General features: G+C 35.1%; 1 protein-coding gene across 1 annotated transcript in view; it reads left to right on the forward strand.

Annotated features, from left to right (window-relative positions):
* MALRD1 (MAM and LDL receptor class A domain containing 1) overlaps nt 1-20,584 on the forward strand; it is a 516,995-nt gene that overhangs the window by 215,478 nt on the left and 280,933 nt on the right. The gene's annotated exons all lie outside the window — the stretch shown is intronic.

Consider the following 20,584-nt stretch of genomic DNA (forward strand, 5'->3'; position numbering starts at 1 on the left):
CTAGAATAGTGTGCTGGGTTATTTTCTTTTTTTACTTTGTCTTTTGAATTCAAATCTGAACTATCAAGAACAGTGTCAGTATAGTGCAAACTTCCTGTCATTTAGAACTTTGAACTTTCAGAGCCCTTTGATCTACTTACTACTCTCCCCTTGATTTTCAAGGAAATCCTTAGCAGTAAGGGGACACATGTTACTAATAGTGTTTTCCAAGATGAAATGATCAAGACTGCTTGATACTGATAGATTTGATCCTATAACCCAGGTTCTTTGATTCCAATTCACAGATTTATCCAAGGTCCTATATTTATTCTGTGTAAACCTCAAAAAACGAAACAAAACAAAAAACAAAAAATAGGATTGCAGATTTGGAAATACTATTTCTACAATTTTTTTTTGTGGAATATAATTCACTAATTTGTTTCTTCAAATGTTGATGTTTTTAATAGTCATTCTTATTTATATATTCTTATTACCAAATATAATATTTGGCTAACTTGAATTCTGTAATCCATTCATGCAGCTTGATTAATATATTTTCTCTATTTCTTTACCAAATTCCTCTTTCCTTTTGTTTTTGTTGCCATGATTATTCAGATTCCTGCACCCTGAGTTGAGTGCTCATTATCTTAGCTGTGGTTCTTGCACATTTTGGCGGTGGTGCTCATCATGGTCCACACCCTTTAAACTGTGGTGCCTGCACACTATGGATCCAGTGTGCTAGATAGAGCTTGCATGCTTTGTTGTGGTGTTGGGTCTCTCTCCAGTAAGAACTGCAAGGATTGAATATGTCCGCTGGATGTTTTAGGGATCCACTTCAAGGCCTCATGCTTGCAAATCAAAAACTTTGCCCTTGATTCTATATTTATACCAAGAAAAATAGGAAACATTGTTTTAAAAATCACCATTAAAAAGAACTCAAGTGATAATACAGAGGGTAGGCCTTTGCTTAGCACAAGGTCAACCTAGGTTCTATTCCCAACATCCCATATGGTCCCTGGAGCCTTCACGAGTAATTTCTGAGTGCAGAGCCTGGAGTAACCCCTAAGCATTACTGGGTGTGGCCAAAACAAAAAAAATCACCATAAAACTATTTTGTAAGTCTGGTTCATAACCAAATAGGAATATAAATTTATTCATTTTATTTTAATTTATTATCTTTATTTTTATCTTATATGACTGTGCTTAGGGCTTACTTCTTGCTCTGTGCTCTGAATCACTTCTGGTGGTGCTCAGGGACCATCTGTGGGGCCAGGGATAGAATCTGTGCAAGATCAGTAAGTGCCTTTCCCACAGTACCATTGCTCCAGTTCTGAAGAATTTAAGTGTAAATGTCAACATCTGAGTTTTCTTTTCTTTTAGCACCTATTTTGGGTTTGAGGTTACATCTCATAGTGTTTAGAGCTTACTAGAGATCAAACTTGGGTTAACAGCATGCAAAGTAGTTGCTGTATACCCTCTACTATCTTTATTGCTCTATTAACTTTTATTCTGAGAACTCTAATCAAAGACTAAGCATGTATCACAACTTTAAATGACCTTGTTAAAAATCATTAAGCAGAAATATACCATTGAAGAATAGTGAAAGAATAAAAAACAGCTCTTTTCAAAGGAATAGGCTCTCTAATGGTGAAGAAAATAATATAAATAAAAATAAAATAAAACTACCTAGTGCTTTAATTTTATGTAGTTGAATAAACCTAATGCATAGTCTGGTAGAGACATTCATTGTTTTTGTAATAAATAGCATGTATTGACTACAAATCATAAAGAGAGAAGAAATGTATAAACCTGAGAAACCATCATTTTTATTTGAATATATCTTTACCATTGATACAGAGGCCTTGGAAATTTTTTCTTATACATTCTAATTAACACATTTATTGTTGATACCAATTAAGAGTATCTCAAATACTCAGTAATTTAATTTTTCACTATGATTAGTAAGATTGCAGGATATTAAATCAACATAATTAATAAGTAATGTGAACCTATAGGGCATATGTAACACTGTATTCATGAACTGAAGATATCAATTCTTTCACAGTATGCAGAAAATTTTCCATAAATATTTATAATTATATATATTAAAAATTGCAACAATTTTGTGTTACTGTGCTATAAGATTATGTCTTTGAACTAGGCTGTGGCTTGAGTATAAGGCAAAAATTTAGAAGAACTTTATCAATTAGAAAATAGGAGGAATATACCCTAGGAACACAAAAATACAATACAATCCTTCCTTCTACCTATATTCATTGCAGCACTATTTACCATTGCAAGACTCTGGAAACAACTAAAATATCCTTCAACAGATGAATGGCTAAAAAAAACTGTGGTACATATACACAATGGAATATTATGCAGCCTTCAGGAGAGACGAAGTCATAAAATTTTCCTATACATGGATGTACATGGAATCTATTTTGTTGAGTGAAATAAGTCAGAGAGAGAGAAAGATGCAGAATGGTCTCACTCATCTATGGGTTTTAAGAAAAATGAAAGACACTCTTGCAATAATTCTCAGAGACAAAAGAGAGGAGGGCTGGAAGGTCCAGCTCATGACATGAAGCTCACCACAAAGAGTTATGAGTGTTGTTAGAGAAATAACTATATTGAGAACTATCCTAACAAAGAGAATATATGAGGGAAATATACAGCCTGTCTAGAGTACAGGCGGGGGTGGGGCGGGAAGGAGGTATATTTGGGACATTGGTGATGGGAATGTTGCACTGGTGATGGGAGGTGTTCTTTTCATGACTGAATCCCAACCACAATCATGTTTGTAATCAAGGTGTTTAAATAAAACATTATTAAATAAAAATTAGATTAAAATTCTTACATTCTCAACATTACATTAAAATTAGAGAATATTTTAAATAACCAATAACAATCATCCATAAAAATTATGTGAAATTTGGGCTGGAGCAATAATACAATGGTGCTTGTGTTGCTTGTAACCAAACCAAGTTTGATTCCAGTTGCCTCATATTGTCCCCTGAGTTTGCCTGGTGTGGTCTCTGAGTGCCAAGCAAGGATTAAGCCTTGAGCAATAGTAAATGGTTGTCTCCCCCAAAAATTCTATGAGATTTTTCTTAGAAAATACCTAGAGAAAAACATGTAGATCTCTATTTTTACAGTAAGAATGGCTGTAGGTTCTAATATAGTTATTAGTACAAGTTAATGCAACAAAAATGTAAAATAGAAGAGAACTTGAGAAGTCTGACACAATTTTCGCAGCACAATCAAGAACAGTTAGAAGAATACAGAAATGCAAAGTCAACATATATTTATTGACAATATGTGCCAACCGTGTTCAAGATATCTAATTTACATTATTCAAAGGAAGAGAAAAATTATATTTGCTTTATACGGTAGCATTAAATGAAAATATAGCCTCTCTTTTTACTCTACACACGGATGTTTGTGTGAAGCAAAGCATGAAGACTTCTCTGAAATATTCACATTTTCAAAGATAAAAATCATAATTAAAAATATTTTTTCCGGGGCCGGGCGGTGGCGCTGGAGGTAAGGTGCCTGCCTTACCTGCGCTAGCCTAAGGAGACGGACCGCGGTTCGATCCCCCGGCGTCCCATATGGTCCCCCAAGCCAGGAGCGACTTCTGAGCGCATAGCCAGGAGTAACCCCTGAGCGTTACCGGGTGTGGCCCAAAAACCAAAAAAAAAAAAAAAAAAAAAAATATTTTTTCCTAGAACTTATCATATGCAATTAAAATGTAAGAGAACTCCACTAGGGCATGTTTGTAAATGAATGAACTCCAGATGCTACTAAGTTGTTATTAATAAATCAGTGAACCACCAGCCAATAAATAAATTATTTCTTTAAGTTTCCGGAACTATAGACAAGGGAGGTTTACAAAGAGGGAATTAGGTCATTCCTGCTGAACATTTTCAGAAAGATAATAGTGTCTTTGCATTTCTCTGATATGCAATAACACAAATTAATATTTATATATTTGCCTAGTATGGGTTATTAATTGTACTATTTATATTTCAATTTCTTTTCTTTTTTTTTTGTTTGTTTGTTTTTGGTTTTGGTTTTTGGGTCACACCCAGCAGTGCTCAGGGGTTAGTACTCATGGTTCTCTGTTCAGAAATCACTCCTAGCAGGCTCAGGAGACCATGTGGGATGCCGGGATTCGAACCACTGACCTTCTGCATGCAAGACAAATGGCTTACCTCTATGATATCTCTGGCCTCCTATATTTCAAAATTATTTTAGATGATATTTTCTTTTGAAGAGAATAGAAAAAAGGGGTAAAGGACAGGAAGTCTCCCATAGTATCAGAAGTGACCTTCTGAGTAGGAGTCCCTTGTTGTAGTTCTTAGTACTTCTTCATAATGTAAAACTTTACTGGATAAATATACTAATAAGTATATTAATAAGCACACACATATTTAAAATATCTTATATTTAGAGTCATTCTGTCAATTTTACTTTTCTTTTCTTTTTGTTTTGTTCTGTTTTGTTTTGGGGAGGTCACATTCCGCAGCACTCAGGGGTTACTCCTGGTTCTGAGCTCAGAAATTTCTCTTGGGGGACTATATGGGATGCCAGGATTATAACCACCTTTTTTCCTGGGTTGGTTGTGTACAAGGCACAACTGTGCTATATCTACAGCCCCTGTCAATTTTACTTTTGAAAACTTTAATAAAATCTGAGTGATTTTATGCCTTAATTATCTAGTTTTCCTTATATATTCAAAAAATTCTTAGTACTCTAAATATGATCAACAGATAAATGGTTCAAGAAAGTGTGATACATATACACAATGGAATATTATGCAGCCATCAGGAAAGATGAAGTCATGAAATTTTTCTATACATGGATGTACATGGAATCTATTATGCTGAGTGAAATAAGTCAGAGAGACAGATAGATGGAGAATAGTCTCACTCATCTATGGGTTTTAAGAAAAATGAAAGACATTTTTGCAATAATTTTCAGAGACAAAAGAGAGGAGGGTTGGAAGGTTCAGTACATGACATGAGGCTCACCACAAAGAGTGATGAGTGCAGTTAGAGAAATAACTACACTGAGAACTATCATAAGAATGCAAATCAATGAGGGAAGTAGAAAGCCTGTCTGGAGTACAGATAGAGGTGGTAGGAGGGAAATGGGACATTGGTATTGGGAATGTTGACTTGGTGAAGGGGGATGTTCTTTACATGACTGAAACCCAACTACAATCATATTTGTAATCAAGGTGTTTAAATAAAAATATTAATTTAAAAAATGATTGTAATAACTATAATATTTATGACTTTTTGCCTGCCATTAATAGATTTTTATAAATTAGAAATTTTAGTAGTTTAATTTTTCTTTTATTGGTCATATGTAAGAAACATGTATGGTGAAGCAATTGAATAAATAGTGAAAGTTATAGTGAGTAAATTTAAAGGTGATAACAAAAATCCAGATGATAGAGTTCTTAGTGTGACTACAGCATAGAAATCTTGACATAAAATGTCTGAACATTGATTTGAAATACTGAATAACTAAAAATAAGTCCAGAGAGCAAATGGGAATACCTAGTAACTCAATTAAAGAAATGTGTCGTTCAACTCAGAGTAACAGAGAACCTATAAAAACACGGGTGTAAAAATTGACATTCACATGTGGTGATGTTAAATACCAACAGTTGTCACCCTAGTTACATCTGCCTCAGCCACTTACATTTAACCTGAAAGATGCGCTTTTTCATTCACATTGAAAGTCCATTATCCTGGTTTACACCTATTGCTGAGTTTATCTAAAATATAAAATCAGATTAAATAGATAAGGTACTTGCCTCCAAATATCTTCATCATTTTTTTCAGCATAATAATCTTTATAAATCCAAATATAATTCCTCTACCCATGAAAGTCAAAGAGCAATTGAAATTACATATATCTTACTTTTGAATCTCACTGGTAAGTATAATATTTGATTTTTAAGTCACATAAAGTAATATGTGGTATATAACTTCTTTTTTTTTTGTATATAACTTCTAAGGGTAAACTTCCCATTGTAAATTGAACAAAAGATTATTGATTTATACTTCCTTTATATTAAAATAATTTTTCCCTGAAGAAATAATATTATGTAGAAATAAAGTGGGAAAGTGCATTTGATTTCTATAGGAATAGGAAGAACTGGTTTTGGCAACTGAAGTACAGAAATGGGTACACATGCAGGGAGGGACTACAGAGCATGAAAACCAGCAAAGCTTTGCAAAAGCCGGCTCCCTGTGTGTGACACCAGGCAGGGAAAATCCACTAAAGTACACCGGCCCAGTGGGGCCCAACTGTGAAAAACTGTGAGTGTGACCTGTCTATGTCTGTCTACTGTCCTCTTGCGTGAAACTCTTGCGAGTGGGGCAAAAAGAGGCTCCAGCGGAGCACGGCCGCGTAGCGAAGCGGAGCGGCCGTGCACTCTTTCTAAGGAAAGAACTCCATTGCAACAAGAAGGAAAAATCACACTAAGAACGGCGCTATATCACAGAGCAAACATTTCTCTCCAGACTGTCTTCTCTGTTGCATTCTCGAGCCTAAGATTTGACCCAGTGTGAGGCTTCATCCACGGAGGACTCCCCTCCCTTAGAGGCAAGTCAGCCCATTCAGAAAGGGAGGAGCCAGAGGAGTGTGCTGCCTGCATCATATAGACAATGAATACCACCACAACACGTAGAAAAACCCAAAATACAAGTGTGACAATGGGGAAACAACGCAGGCCAGCATCAGACATAGAGAATGAAGATGACAATTCTGAGGACCAGATAATGACCAACCAACTAATCAACCTCTCAGATAAGGACTTTAGACTAGCAATATGGAAGATGCTCAACGGACTCCAAGAAACCATGGATCGAGTTGAACAGAACACTAATAAGAACCAAGAAAATATGAAGACAGAAATCACAAAACTCCAAACTGAAATAACATGTCAACTAACAGGACTGCAAAAGTCAGTAAACGAAGTGAATGACAAAATGGATAAGCTCTGGGACAGGGTATCAGAAGCTGAGAATAGACTTGGTGCTGTGGAAGATGAGATACATAACAATTCCATACAGCAGGAGAGATTGGACAAAAAACTTAAAGCAAATGAGCAGACAATGGAAAAATTAGTCAAAGAATGGGAACAGATGAAAATAGAAGTCTATGATAAGATCAACAGAAACAACTTAAGAATCATTGGAGTCCCAGAGACCCAGGAAGAAAATTTCCAGGAAGAATCAATGGTCAAGAACATCATTGAAGAGAAACTTCCAGAGCTAAAGAATATATGCGATCAAATCCTGCATGCCCGAAGAGTACCAACCAAAAGAGACCCCAGAAAAACCACCCCAAGACACATCCTAGTCACAATGACAAATCCCACAGATAGAGACAGAATTCTGAAAACAGCAAGATCAAAAGGGGAAATCACGTTCAAGCAAGCTTCCCTGAGATTTACAGCAGACCTGTCACCAGAAACACTCAATGCCAGAAAGCAGTGGTGGGATATTGTGACAAGACTGAATGAAACGAATGCTTCACCCAGAATACTATACCCAGCAAAACTCACATTCCGGTTTGACGGAAGAATACATGGTTTCACAGACAAAAAACAGCTTAGAAACTTCACAGACACAAAACCAGTCTTAAGAGAAAAACTGAAAGACCTAATCTAAGACAAGACTACCCAAAAGACACACCAAATTTCGAAATAAAGATGGCGTTAAATCCCAGGACAATTCTTTCTCTCAACGTCAATGGACTAAATGCACCAGTTAAGAGACACAGAGTGGCTAAATGGATCAAAAAACTCAATCCAACCTTCTGCTGCCTACAAGAAACGCACCTGAATAGTCAGAACAAACATAGACTCAAAATAAAAGGCTGGAGAAAAATTGTCCAAGCAAACAACACCCATAAAAAAGCTGGAGTGGCCATACTAATATCAGATAATGCAAACTTTATACTCAGGAAGGTTGTAAGGGACAAAGATGGACATTTTATATTAATCAAGGGGTACGTAGAGCAGGAAGAATTCACTCTCCTAAACATATATGCACCGAATGAGGGGTCAGCAAAATATTTTTTTTTTTGGTTTTTGGGCCACACCCTGTGACGCTCAGGGGTTACTCCTGGCTATGCGCTCAGAAGTTGCTCCTGGCTTCTTGGGGGACCATATGGGACACCGGGGGATCGAACCGCGGTCTGTCCTAGGCTAGCGCAGGCAAGGCAGGCACCTTACCTCCAGCGCCACTGCCCGGCCCCTCAGCAAAATATTTAATACAACTGTTGACAAATCTGAAAAATAATATCAACAACAACACAATAATTGTGGGGGACCTCAACACTGCTTTGTCAACACTGGATAGGTCAACCAGACTGAAACCCAACAAGAATATACTAGACCTGAGGAGAGAAATGGAAGAAAAAGGCCTAGTGGATATATATAGGACACTCCATCCCCAGAAACCTGGATACACATTCTTCTCCAATGTACATGGGACATTCTCCAGGATAGACTACATGCTGGCACATAAAACATACATCCATAAGATCAAGAGGATAGAAATTTTGTAGACTACCTTCGCTGACCACAAGGCTCTGAAATTATTTGTGAACTCCAAAGGGACTCAGAAGAAACACTTTAACACCTGGAAGTTAAACAGCCTCATGCTCAATAACCAGTGGGTCCCAGATGAAAACAAGGAGGAAATAAAAAGGTTCCTGGAAACAAATGACAATAAAGACACAAACTATCAGAACTTATGGGACACAGCAAAAGTAGTACTGAGAGGAAAATTTATAGCTTTGCAAGCACACATCAGGAAGGAAGAAGGAGCTTACCTGAGTAGCTTAATGACACAGCTAATAGAACTAGAAAATGCTCAACAAAAGGACCCAAGAATAGGAAGACAGAAGGAAATAACAAAGCTGAGAGCAGAAATCAATGAAGTGGAAACTCAAAAAACAATCCCAAAGATCAACGAAAGCAGAAGTTGGTTCTTTGAAAAAATAAACAAGATTGATAGACCACTGGCAAACCTAACAAAGAAAGAGAGAGAGAGAAACTTGATAACTCGTATCAGGAATGAAAAAGGAGAGATCACTACTGATATGACAGAGATTCAAAGGGTAATCAGAAACTACTTTGAAAAACTCTACGCCACTAAAAATGAGAACCTGGAAGAAATGGATAAATTCTTGGACTCTTATAATCTTCCACGGTTGAAGGAAGAGGATGTAGCATATCTAAACACCCCCATCACCATTGATGAAATTAAAACAGTAATCAAATGTCTGCCGAAAAACAAAAGCCCAGGTCCAGATGGATTCACTAATGAATTCTATCAAACTTTCCAAGAGGAACTACTGCCAATCTTGGCAAGACTCTTTCATAAAATTGAACAAACAGAAACACTTCCAAATAGCTTTTATGAAGCCTATATCACCTTGATACCTAAACCAGACAGAGACGCTACCAAAAAAGAAAATTACAGACCAATATCACTGATGAATGCAGATGCAAAGATCCTCAACAAAATCCTGGCAAATAGGATTCAATGCCTCGTTAAAAAGATCATCCACTACGATCAAGTAGGTTTCATCCCAGGAATGCAAGGCTGGTTTAACATCCGTAAATCTATCAACATAATACACAACATCAATAACAAGAAAAATAAAAACCACATGATCATATCAATAGATGCAGAGAAAGCATTTGATAAGGTCCAACACCCATTCTTGATCAAAACTCTCAGCAAGATGGGAATGGAGGGAACCTTTCTCAATATAGTGAAGGCCATCTACCACAAGCCAGTGGCAAATATTATCCTCAATGGAGAAAAACTGAAAGCCTTCCCTCTAAATTGTGGCACAAGACAAGGCTGTCCTCTCTCACCACTCCTATTAAACATAGCACTGGAAGTACTTGCTATAGCGATTAGGCAAGAAAAGGATATCAAGGGAATCCAGATAGGAAAGGAAGAAGTCAAGCTCTCACTGTTTGCAGATGACATGATACTCTACTTAGAAAACCCTAAAGACTCTATCAAAAAGCTTCTAGAAACAATAGACTCATATAGCAAGGTGGCAGGCTACAAAATTAACACACAAAAATCAATGGCCTTTCTATACACCAATAGTAATAAGGATGAAATGGACATTAAGAAAACAACCCCATTCACAATAGTGCCACACAAACTCAAATATCTTGCAATCAACTTGACTAAATATGTGAAGGACCTATACAAAGAAAACTATAAAACTCTGCTCCAAGAAATAAGAGAGGACGCACGGAAATGGAAACGCATACCCTGCTCATGGATTGGCAGGATTAACATCATCAAAATGGCAATACTCCCCAAGGCATTATACAGATTTAATGCCATCCCTCTAAAGATACCCATGACATTCTTTAAAGAAGTGGATCAGACACTTTTGAAATTCATTTGGAACAATAAACACCCTCGAATAGCTAAAGCAATCATTAGGAAAAAGAATATGGGAGGAATTACTTTCCCCAACTTTAAACTGTACTACAAAGCAACAGTTATCAAAACAGTATGGTATTGGAATAAGGATAGGTCCTCAGATCAGTGGAATAGGCTTGAATACTCAGAAAATGTTCCCCAGACATACAACCACCTAATTTTTGATAAAGGAGCAGGAAATCCTAAATGGAGCAGGGAAAGCCTCTTCAACAAGTGGTGTTGGCACAATTGGATAGCCACTTGCAAAAAATTGAACTTAGACCCCCAGTTAACATCATGTATGAAGGTAAAATCCAAATGGATTAAAGACCTCGATATCAGCCCCAAAACCATAAGATATATAGAACAGCACATAGGCAAAACACTCCAGGACATTACAGGCATCTTCAAGGAGGAAACTGCACTCTCCAAGCAAGTGAAAGCAGAGATTAACAGATGGGAATATATTAAGCTGAGAAGCTTCTGCACCTCAAAGGAAATAGTGCCCAGGATACAAGAGCCACCCACTGAGTGGGAGAAACTATTCACCCAATACCCATCAGATAAGGGGCTAATCTCCAAAATATACAAGGCACTGACAGAACTTTACAAGAAAAAAACATCTAACCCCATCAAAAAATGGGGAGAAGAAATGAACAGACACTTTGACAAAGAAGAAATACACATGGCCAAAAGACACATGAAAAAATGTTCCACATCACTAATCATCAGGGAGATGCAAATCAAAACAACGATGAGATACCACCTCACACCCCAGAGAATGGCACACATCACAAAGAATGAGAATAAACAGTGTTGGCGGGGATGTGGAGAGAAAGGAACTCTTATCCACTGCTGGTGGGAATGCCGTCTAGTTCAACCTTTATGGAAAGCGATATGGAGATTCCTCCAAAAACTGGAAATCGAGCTCCCATACTATCCAGCTATACCACTCCTAGGAATATACCCTAGGAACACAAAAATACAATACAAAAACCCCTTCCTTACACCTATATTCATTGCAGCACTATTTACCATAGCAAGACTCTGGAAACAACCAAGATGCCCTTCAACAGACGAATGGCTAAAGAAACTGTGGTACATATACACAATGGAATATTATGCAGCTGTCAGGAGAGATGAAGTCATGAAATTTTCCTATACATGGATGTACACGGAATCTATTATGCTGAGTGAAATAAGTCAGAGAGAGAGAAAAACGCAGAATGGTCTCACTCATCTATGGGTTTTAAGAAAAATGAAAGACATTCTTGCAATAATAAATTTCAGACACAAAAGAGAAAAGAGCTGGAAGTTCCAGCTCACCTCAGGAAGCTCACCACAAAGAGTGATGAGTTTAGTTAGGGAAATAACTACATTTTGAACTGTCCTAATAATGAGAATGTATGAGGAAAATGGAGAGCCTCTCTAGAGTACAGGCGGGGTCGGGTGGGGCGAAGGGAAACTTGGGACATTGGTGATGGGAATGTTGCACTGGTGATGGGTGGTGTTCTTTACATGACTGAAACCCAAACACAATCATGTATGTAATTAAAGTGTTTAAATAAATTAAAAAAAAAAGAAATGGGTACACATATAGTCATGAAAATTGAAGAATTTTAAGTGTGGTTTTTCTAGTTTTGTTACTTGCTACTCTGCACCTGCTTGTTTCTTGTTAATTAAAGAGTTATTAGGTCAGAAAATGTGGTGAGAAATGTTCCACCTCATTATAAAAGGTTATATTAATTACAGTTTGCCTTGTATTAGAAATTGAAAGAAAATAGTGCTTAATCTCTAGGTGAAAATATATGTTCATAAGTCAGCATATAATATTCAGTGAGTCAAAGTACAAATTATAAAGCCAGTTTCAAAATATTTATAAATAGTAATTTTTTAAAATAACATCAAAACTTAGGAATGCCAGAACACACTAATTATTTTTGAAATGCCTTACATACATTAACCAAGATAAAGCAAATTTATTATAGCATGCATTATCAACATATTATAATAGAAGTGTGAGAATACTACAAAAGAGAAAAATAAGATAAAATTAGGTAAGAATAGGAAAAATTATAACAAAAGTAATTAGAATTTTAAACTAAATTTAAGCAAAAATGGCATGAAGAGTAAGATAACTAAAAATACAATTTAAAGATTTTGTTCTTAGAAAAATATAATTCAATGTGATGAGAACTGTTGATGATTACTAGCTAATATAATTACTATCAATCTATAGGATTTATGAACTCCTTATATTGAGTTCATAAAATTCAATAGATTTGGTACACTTAAAATAAGCTAAATTAAAGAAGCTCACCAATCATATTGAACATTATTATCAATCGTTGATATAAATAGATTTTTAATAGGAACAGATACTTATAATTCAATAAAAACTTTGTCGATTCAACATTCATTCCAAAATATAAATATTAAAGGATAAAATATATAATGAATACATAATTATAAAAAGAAGATTCAATATTATAGTTCAAGTATTTGAAATATATTATTTTAAACTTTTATTTATAACAAAGATAAGGTTTTAATAGATGTGCTACTGAAGCAAGCACTAAGTACTTCCTTTTTAAAAATTCTGCTTCAAATGCAAAACACTGATCCAGATATTTATATTCATAACCATATAAAATACACAAGCATTAAAATTCAAGTATATCAAAGAAAACTAGTAGGAGTCTGAGGCCAGGGGTGTGGTGCTCATGCCTTGCAAATTTAAACCTCCAGTTTCATTCTATAGCACCACAAAAGCAAAGAGAAGAATGTAAAATTCAAACGTGGAATTAAATTTCAAAATACCTATTAGGGACAGAGAGATAATTCAGTAGTTAGGGGCCTATGCCACATTACCCCCCAACTCCAGCTCTAGCACCAGCCCTCGGAACCCAGACTTGCAACACTGCAGGTTCCCAAAAGCATTGCTTGAGTAATGTAGTGCAAAAAAAAACCTCTATCAGTTTTTGATGATCAAATAAATTGAATAAATTGGTTTATTAGAGTGGGCATAAATTATTTTAAAATCATAATACAAAGTTTCAATCAATATCAGCATGTGGAAATTTGAACCTTCAAGTTGAACCTGTTTTAGAGCATCTGTAATTTCCTCACCACTTAGAAAACAGTTCATATTCAATAAAAGAATCAAGTAAATCTTAATCTAAAGCCAAAATATAGCAAAACTGAATATGAATTTTACAGCTGAAGCTAAAATACTAGGTCATTCAAAGTTGTGCTCTTTTACATAATTATTCAATAAAAGAGAAATAAAAATATTTGATTTGTCACAATGGTAATAGTTGAGAAGAGATTAATATTATATAACTTGAAAGTCATTCATTTTTCATCAAACTCATAGAGGCAGATATAGTGGAGTTCTAGTTGCCAGAAGCTGGGGGAGCGGGAATGAAATGTTGCTTTTTAAAGGCTGTAAGATTCAGTTATGACAGATGAGAAAGTTCTAGAGCTCTTTACTGTTTGTTTCATACATTTGCTTTGTGTGTTTGTGTGTGTGTGTGTGTTTGTGTAAGATAAAATTTACGTGAAGTTTTCTTAATAAAATTTAAGAGAGGGCCTGGAGAGATAGCACAGCAGTAGGGGGTTGGCCTGGCATGCAACTGATTTAGGAAGAACAGTTGTTTGAGTCCCGGCACACCATATGATTCTCATTCCTGCCAGGGGCAATTTCTTAGCATGGAGTCAGGAGTAACCTGAGCGCTGCCAGTGTGACCCAAAAACCAGTAAATAAATAAATAAACAAATAAATAAAATTTAAGAGAAAGAAAAGGTTGGAAGAAAAGAAGTTTATCAACAAAATTAAAACTAGTTGTTGGATATTTCACAGGAGTAGCATACAGTCACCATAATGTATTTACAAAACAATTTCTTTGTTAAGTATAATTTCTGGTGGAGAGATATGAGGGCTTTATATAAACTCATTATTCAAAGTAAACATTAAGAATATTAGTACAAAGGCAAAGGAGTTATCGTAGGGGTTACCATGTATGAGGCTGACTTTGATTCGATCCCCAGTAACACAGATCCCCTGAGCACAAGTATTAGTGGTCTTAGCTGTACCTGAATACTATTAGGTGATATGGGTAATTCCAGCATTACAAAGGCTGAGCACTGAACCACTGGTCAGTTGGCTGAGAGTTACTGAAGAACCGAGGTCTCAAGGACTCATACATCGACTACTTTTATGCTTCCCAACTGAAAGAAGGAATATTAGTATAAATCAGTGTCCTATTTCATGATACAGTCTATTGTTTGTGTCTTTAGGGTTTCTCCTAAAATCATGACATCCATTTTGTCATTGGACAATTAAAAGTAATTGTGTTATATGAAATAACTAGATGAAGAATGTCATTTTATAAGGGGGGTTTTTCTAGATTACTCATGACCTCAGAGTATAGGGAGAACGACAGAGAAGGAAAGAAATCTAGTTGTGTAAGAAAGACAAGAAAAGGAAGTACTAAGAGGAACAGGTGTCAAGGTATTGGTTATAGCAGAATAGTGGGAAAGTGGTCTGACTCTACTTATAAAGAATAGACTCAATAACACTGAAAATATGAGATCCAAACTAAAAAAATAATAACAGGATTTTCATATGTGTCTGTCACTGTAGCAGGGGCCAGAGATTTGGGTGGGAAGAAACACAGAAACATTGGTGCAGGGAAGTTGACAGCAATGGTGGGAGTGGCGTTGAAATATTATATGCCTACAACTCAATTATATATTACTGTAAATCACAGTTCTTTTATTGTGTTTGTATTTGAAGAACTATGATTTACAATATTGTTGACAGCTGAGTATTAGGCATATAAAATTTATGTATTTCAACACCAATCCCATTATCAGTGTTAACTTCCCCACGTCAGTGCTCCCATGCTCCATTCCTTTTCCCCTGTTTCCCTGCCTACCACTTTGACAGGTACATTTCAAAGTTCTGTTTTTCCAGCTTAGATATCATATTTGCAGTGCTGTGCAATCTATGTTTTGTTTCTATAGCTACATCACTCTCCCACATTGCTAGTAGAACCAAACCCTGACTCCTCTTTCTCCAATACTTCCTTTTCTCATTTCCTTTCTTACCCCCTTGATTTCTTTCCTTCTATATCCTTCTCCTCACTAAACTATCGAGTCAAATATGATTTATGTATCTTCCCTATACAACATTATATTTCCTCACCGAATTATCCTATAAACAACAGATAAGATCTTTCTGTGTTTGTCTTTCTTCTGGCTTACTTTGCTCAACATGAAATCTTCCTGTTCCAACTCGGTTGCAAAAATTGCATGATTTCATTGTTTCCTGAAACTTCACAGTATTCCATAGTGTTTATATATACACATCCATAATTATCTCCATAATTATCCATCTGTGGTTGAATTCCTAGGGAGATCTCATATCATAGCTATTATACCAAGTGCAATCATGAATAATGTTGTGTGTGTGTCCTTTTGAATACATGTTTTTCTGTCCTGAGTTTAAAGTGGTATTGCTGGATTATGTGGCAGCTCAATTCTAAGTTTTCTGAGGACTGTTTATACTGTTTCTCATAGGGGTTGAGCCAGGATCACTTATCCTTTGGATTAAAAAAAGTAACTAGCTTGTAAATCTGAAGAATAGTGAAGCTAAGGAAGGAAAGAGAGAGTAACTGTTGCAGATCAGAGAAGAAATTGTGTGATTTTGAGGGACCCAAAACCAGGAACAAAAACGAAGGACTAAACATACTAATGCCTACAAAGATGAACTAAAATCAGATATGAAGAGTATTGTTTGATTTTCATGTTCTATAATCAGATTGTAGTAACATTGAAAAAATAAAACCACTTTGACTTAAGGGAAGAATCTTTAAAAAGTTGGTAAAAAGTCCTAATTTCTAAGCTTCAGTTTTGAGTGAAGAAAGGGAAAGAGGATCAGGATTACCACAACAATACAAAAAGAAAAATCAAACAAGAAATCCAATGAGCACTATAGCACTAGACATATGCACCACACATTAATCACGCTTCTGAAAAAAGGAAGTCAAAACGGAGCACAAAAGAAGAAAGGAAACAGCAACAACAATAACAAAACCAAAAAAGCAAAAGCAAAGGCAAAAAAAAAAAAAAAAAAAGGACAAAACTCAAATTTGTGCTGGTTTCTTTTTTTTTTTTCCTTTCCTTCTGCATAGGCACAGTAAATATTGGAGAAATTAGAAAGGGAATTCCCTTGGCCTAAGGATACAGTGATCCTCGAGAAGGACTCTGCCCACTTTTGGCCTGTGACATTTTTACCCCATTCTATTTCTTCTCTCTCTCTCTCTTTTTTTATTCTGTTTTTGCCTACAGAACCACATAACTGGAACCATCTTGCTCTGCCCTCAAATTGAGAGGCAAATAACAGAGGGTACCAAGTCCAAATAACTGTATGATCATTAAATAGTAATAAAAATGATCAGACTTAATCACCAAATCCAAAGCCAACAACAACAGAATCGATACCCAATCTACAACAAGCTAGATACAGAGGGGATTACTTATATTAGCAGCCTGCGGGGTAAAAAAAAGGGGGTATCAAATGAATACTGGGAATGGGAAGGAGATCAACTTCGGTGGTGGGAATTCCCCCATTTCAATGTTAATATGTACCTAAAATATTACTATAAAAGATATGTAATCCACCTTAATCAAAAATAAAATATTAAAAAAGAATCAAAAAACCTTAAAAAAAGTCCTAATTTCTCCAATATACTGCTGTTGCTTCTAAAAATACATGCATAGGAATTAATATTCTTATAGAGAGTGTAAATGGGATAATTAGAAATACGATTGTGGTGTAGAATAGATGGGAGATTATATATTTGGTCTTTCAAAGTTGCTCTGAATTTGAAAATGTTAAAAGTAAAAGCTATAACAATAAAGTAATATAAAAATATTAGGCAATGAATAGTAGCTCAGAAAATGGAAAAATATTTTAAATAATACATGCATGAATGTATTGTTTTTTAAAAGTAAACAAATGCCAATTTTAAATTTTATAAGAGGGAAATACAACTGTGGGTCACTAAGAGAAACATCAGCATTTGGAAACCAAAAACCACTGTCTGATAATGTGATGAAGTAGTTAAATTTTTAGGTTAAAATTAGAAAAGTTAAAAATTTTAATAAACTGTTAACTATAAAATAAAGTTAACAACAAATGCCTTCTATTGTGTTTCTTGGGATAAAGTTCTATCAGATTGTATTGAGCTGCTAATGCCAAGGGAAACTGTTCGAACTATATAAAATTATAGAATTTATTTTATGAAACTAATATATCACTAGTAATGAAGTTTCCAAAAATTAGAAAAGTAAGAAAATTGTAATTCAAACTCCCTTGAATATTACTGTGCCCAAACTTAAAATGATAGTGAACAAAATTCAATAATGCAATAATTATATCATGCATTTTGTGATAAGAATATTATACTTTTAGAATGCTTTGTGGTTACCATTTATGTAACCAAAAAAGCTGTAACAAAGCGATTTGTATTGAAAATATTTATTTAAATTTAAGAATATTATCAAACTCGGGCCGGGCGGTGGCGCTAGAGGTAAGGTGCCTGCCTTGCCTGCGCTAGCCTAGGACGGACAGCGGTTCGATCCCCCGGCGTCCCATATGGTCCCCCAAGCCAGGAGCGACTTCTGAGCACATAGCCAGGAGTAACCCCTGAGCGTCAAATGGTGTGGCCCAAAAACCAAAAAAAAAAAAAAAAAAAAAAAGAATATTATCAAACTCATAGAGAAGTATTTCATAATACATTGAAGATAATTATCAAATTCAAAAAAGGCAGATTTTATAATATAAGTTTTATGTTAAGAATATCTAATAATCTTATTAGTTATTTACTTTGTGGTTCTATTATGTAAAACAAAAAGTAAAATAAAGAAATGAATAATAAATAATTACAAAAATAATATATATATTTTTTTCTTTTTTCTTTTCCTCTTCTTTGTTTAAATCCTGAATGTGCTCAGGATTTACTCCTGACTATATATGTTCAGGGATCACTCTTGGTGGTAATAGACAGCCACATGAAAGCAAGCACCTTGCCCCTGAACTATATCTATAGCCTATTTATAATGACATGATTTTATGCAGTAAAAATAATTAAAATGCTGTGAAATCTTAATTTTGGTAATTTGATATGTAATCTTATAATTGCTGAATCAGGTTATGTACCTATAAACTGATCCTTTATGAGTAATATATATAAATATTGATTGATAGGTACTTCATAGCATCTAGAAAAAAATTGTTCGATGATACATAGAGGACAAATGTGTTGCTACAAAAAAAAGCATTTTCTTTTTTAAAATAAATTCAATAAGAGGCCAGAGCGATAGTGCGTTTGCCTTGTATGAAGTTGACCCAAGAAAAACTTGAGTTTGATCTCCAGCATCTCATGTGGTCCCCCAAAGCTAGGAGCTATGTCTGAGCACCTTGCCAGGAGTAACCCCTGAGTGTCACCAGGTGTAGCCCAAAATCCAAAAAAAAAAAAAAAAAACCAAAACAAACAAAAAAACCTCAACAATTAAAGCACACAGATTACTTACAAATGTATTCATAGTTGAGTTTGGACATAAAATAATCTAGCACCGTTCCTGTTGATACTGTCAAAATGTCTCCACCAATGTTTTCAAGTTCCTTCCCAGGCCACCTTCTCCCAGTCTGCCATCTAGACAAGCAGCATTTAAAATTTGGTTGAGAAAGTGTGGGTCTCAAGATTTCATTGCTTTTGATTCCATGGTTTGAATATATTGTTTCATCTTTCCTTAATACCACTGATGTACCTCAACCTTAAACTCTGTCCCCCCTATTTCATATCTGTCTTTTTGCCTCTCCAATATTTTTCTCTTTCTCAATATAGCTTGAGGTCAATAGTGATCTAAGCAACCCCCATTTAACCCATTTCATTCCCTCATAGTTATTTTAAATATCATTATTTATTATAAATAAATAAGTGATATCATCCTGTATTTATCAATCTTCTGGTTTACTTCATTTAATCTGATATCTTCCCATTCCATTCTTGTTGTGGAAAATTACATGATTGCATTATTCCTTATAACTATGTAGTATTCTATTGTATATAAAAATCACTTCTTTATGATCCAGTCATTTGTTGTTTGACAGATTGATTCCAAATCTTATAGTTCTGAATACTGCAATTAATGTTGTGCATAAGTTTTTTGAATAAATATTTTTATGTCCCAGGAATAAATATACCCCCAAAGTGGAATTTCTGGGTCATATGACAGCTCAAAGTTCTCTGAGAACCAATCATACTATTTTCCATAAAGGTTGGTCCTGACAATGTTCCTACCATCAGTGAATGAAAGTTCCATATCCTCATTAGCACACATTATTTCTAGATTTGTTGAAATGAGCCATCCTCACTGACATAATATGATATATCATTGTCATCTTGATTTGACTTTCCCCATCATAAGTAATGATGAGTTTGTTTTTAATGTGCTTTATATTCCAACTGGTGGTTTTCCTTGGAGAAGTGTTTATTTCCAAAGATGACAATTTCTTCCTGATTGGACACCATCCAGGTACTGGTATTAATTGCCCCCTTGAAATGCCAAAACATGGCATCTGTGGGAAGACTTTACTGCTTTTCTTACCTGAACCCTATGGGAAATAGTGGAAAATGAAATTACATTTTGTTTTCTTTGGCACATTGAATTTGAAGGGAAACTCAAATAGCTTATACCTGATGGTTGTACTTTTTCCACTGACATGTCAGTATTAAACTTTTCAAAGAAACAGATTTTCAAGACTAAATATCAAAAGAAAAATACAGTTGATATCTGGTAATTTATGTAGCCATATTTGTATAATATTTTAAAATCAATAGAAACTATCTTTTGCAACAGCACAAAACATTTTATACTCTTTTTGGGGAGCTGTTCTCTATGGTAATCTACTTCTCATGGAATGTTATCCTCTCCAAAACAAGGATAACTGAATTACTTCATTTCATCATTTTAACCTGAATTACTTTTCTGTTTTTAAGTAAGATACTGAGTTAAGGCTCATTATTATTTCAATGAGATTTAACTCC

This window comes from Suncus etruscus, chromosome 7 (genome assembly GCF_024139225.1).
Source record: "Suncus etruscus isolate mSunEtr1 chromosome 7, mSunEtr1.pri.cur, whole genome shotgun sequence".
Lineage (NCBI taxonomy): Eukaryota > Metazoa > Chordata > Mammalia > Eulipotyphla > Soricidae > Suncus > Suncus etruscus.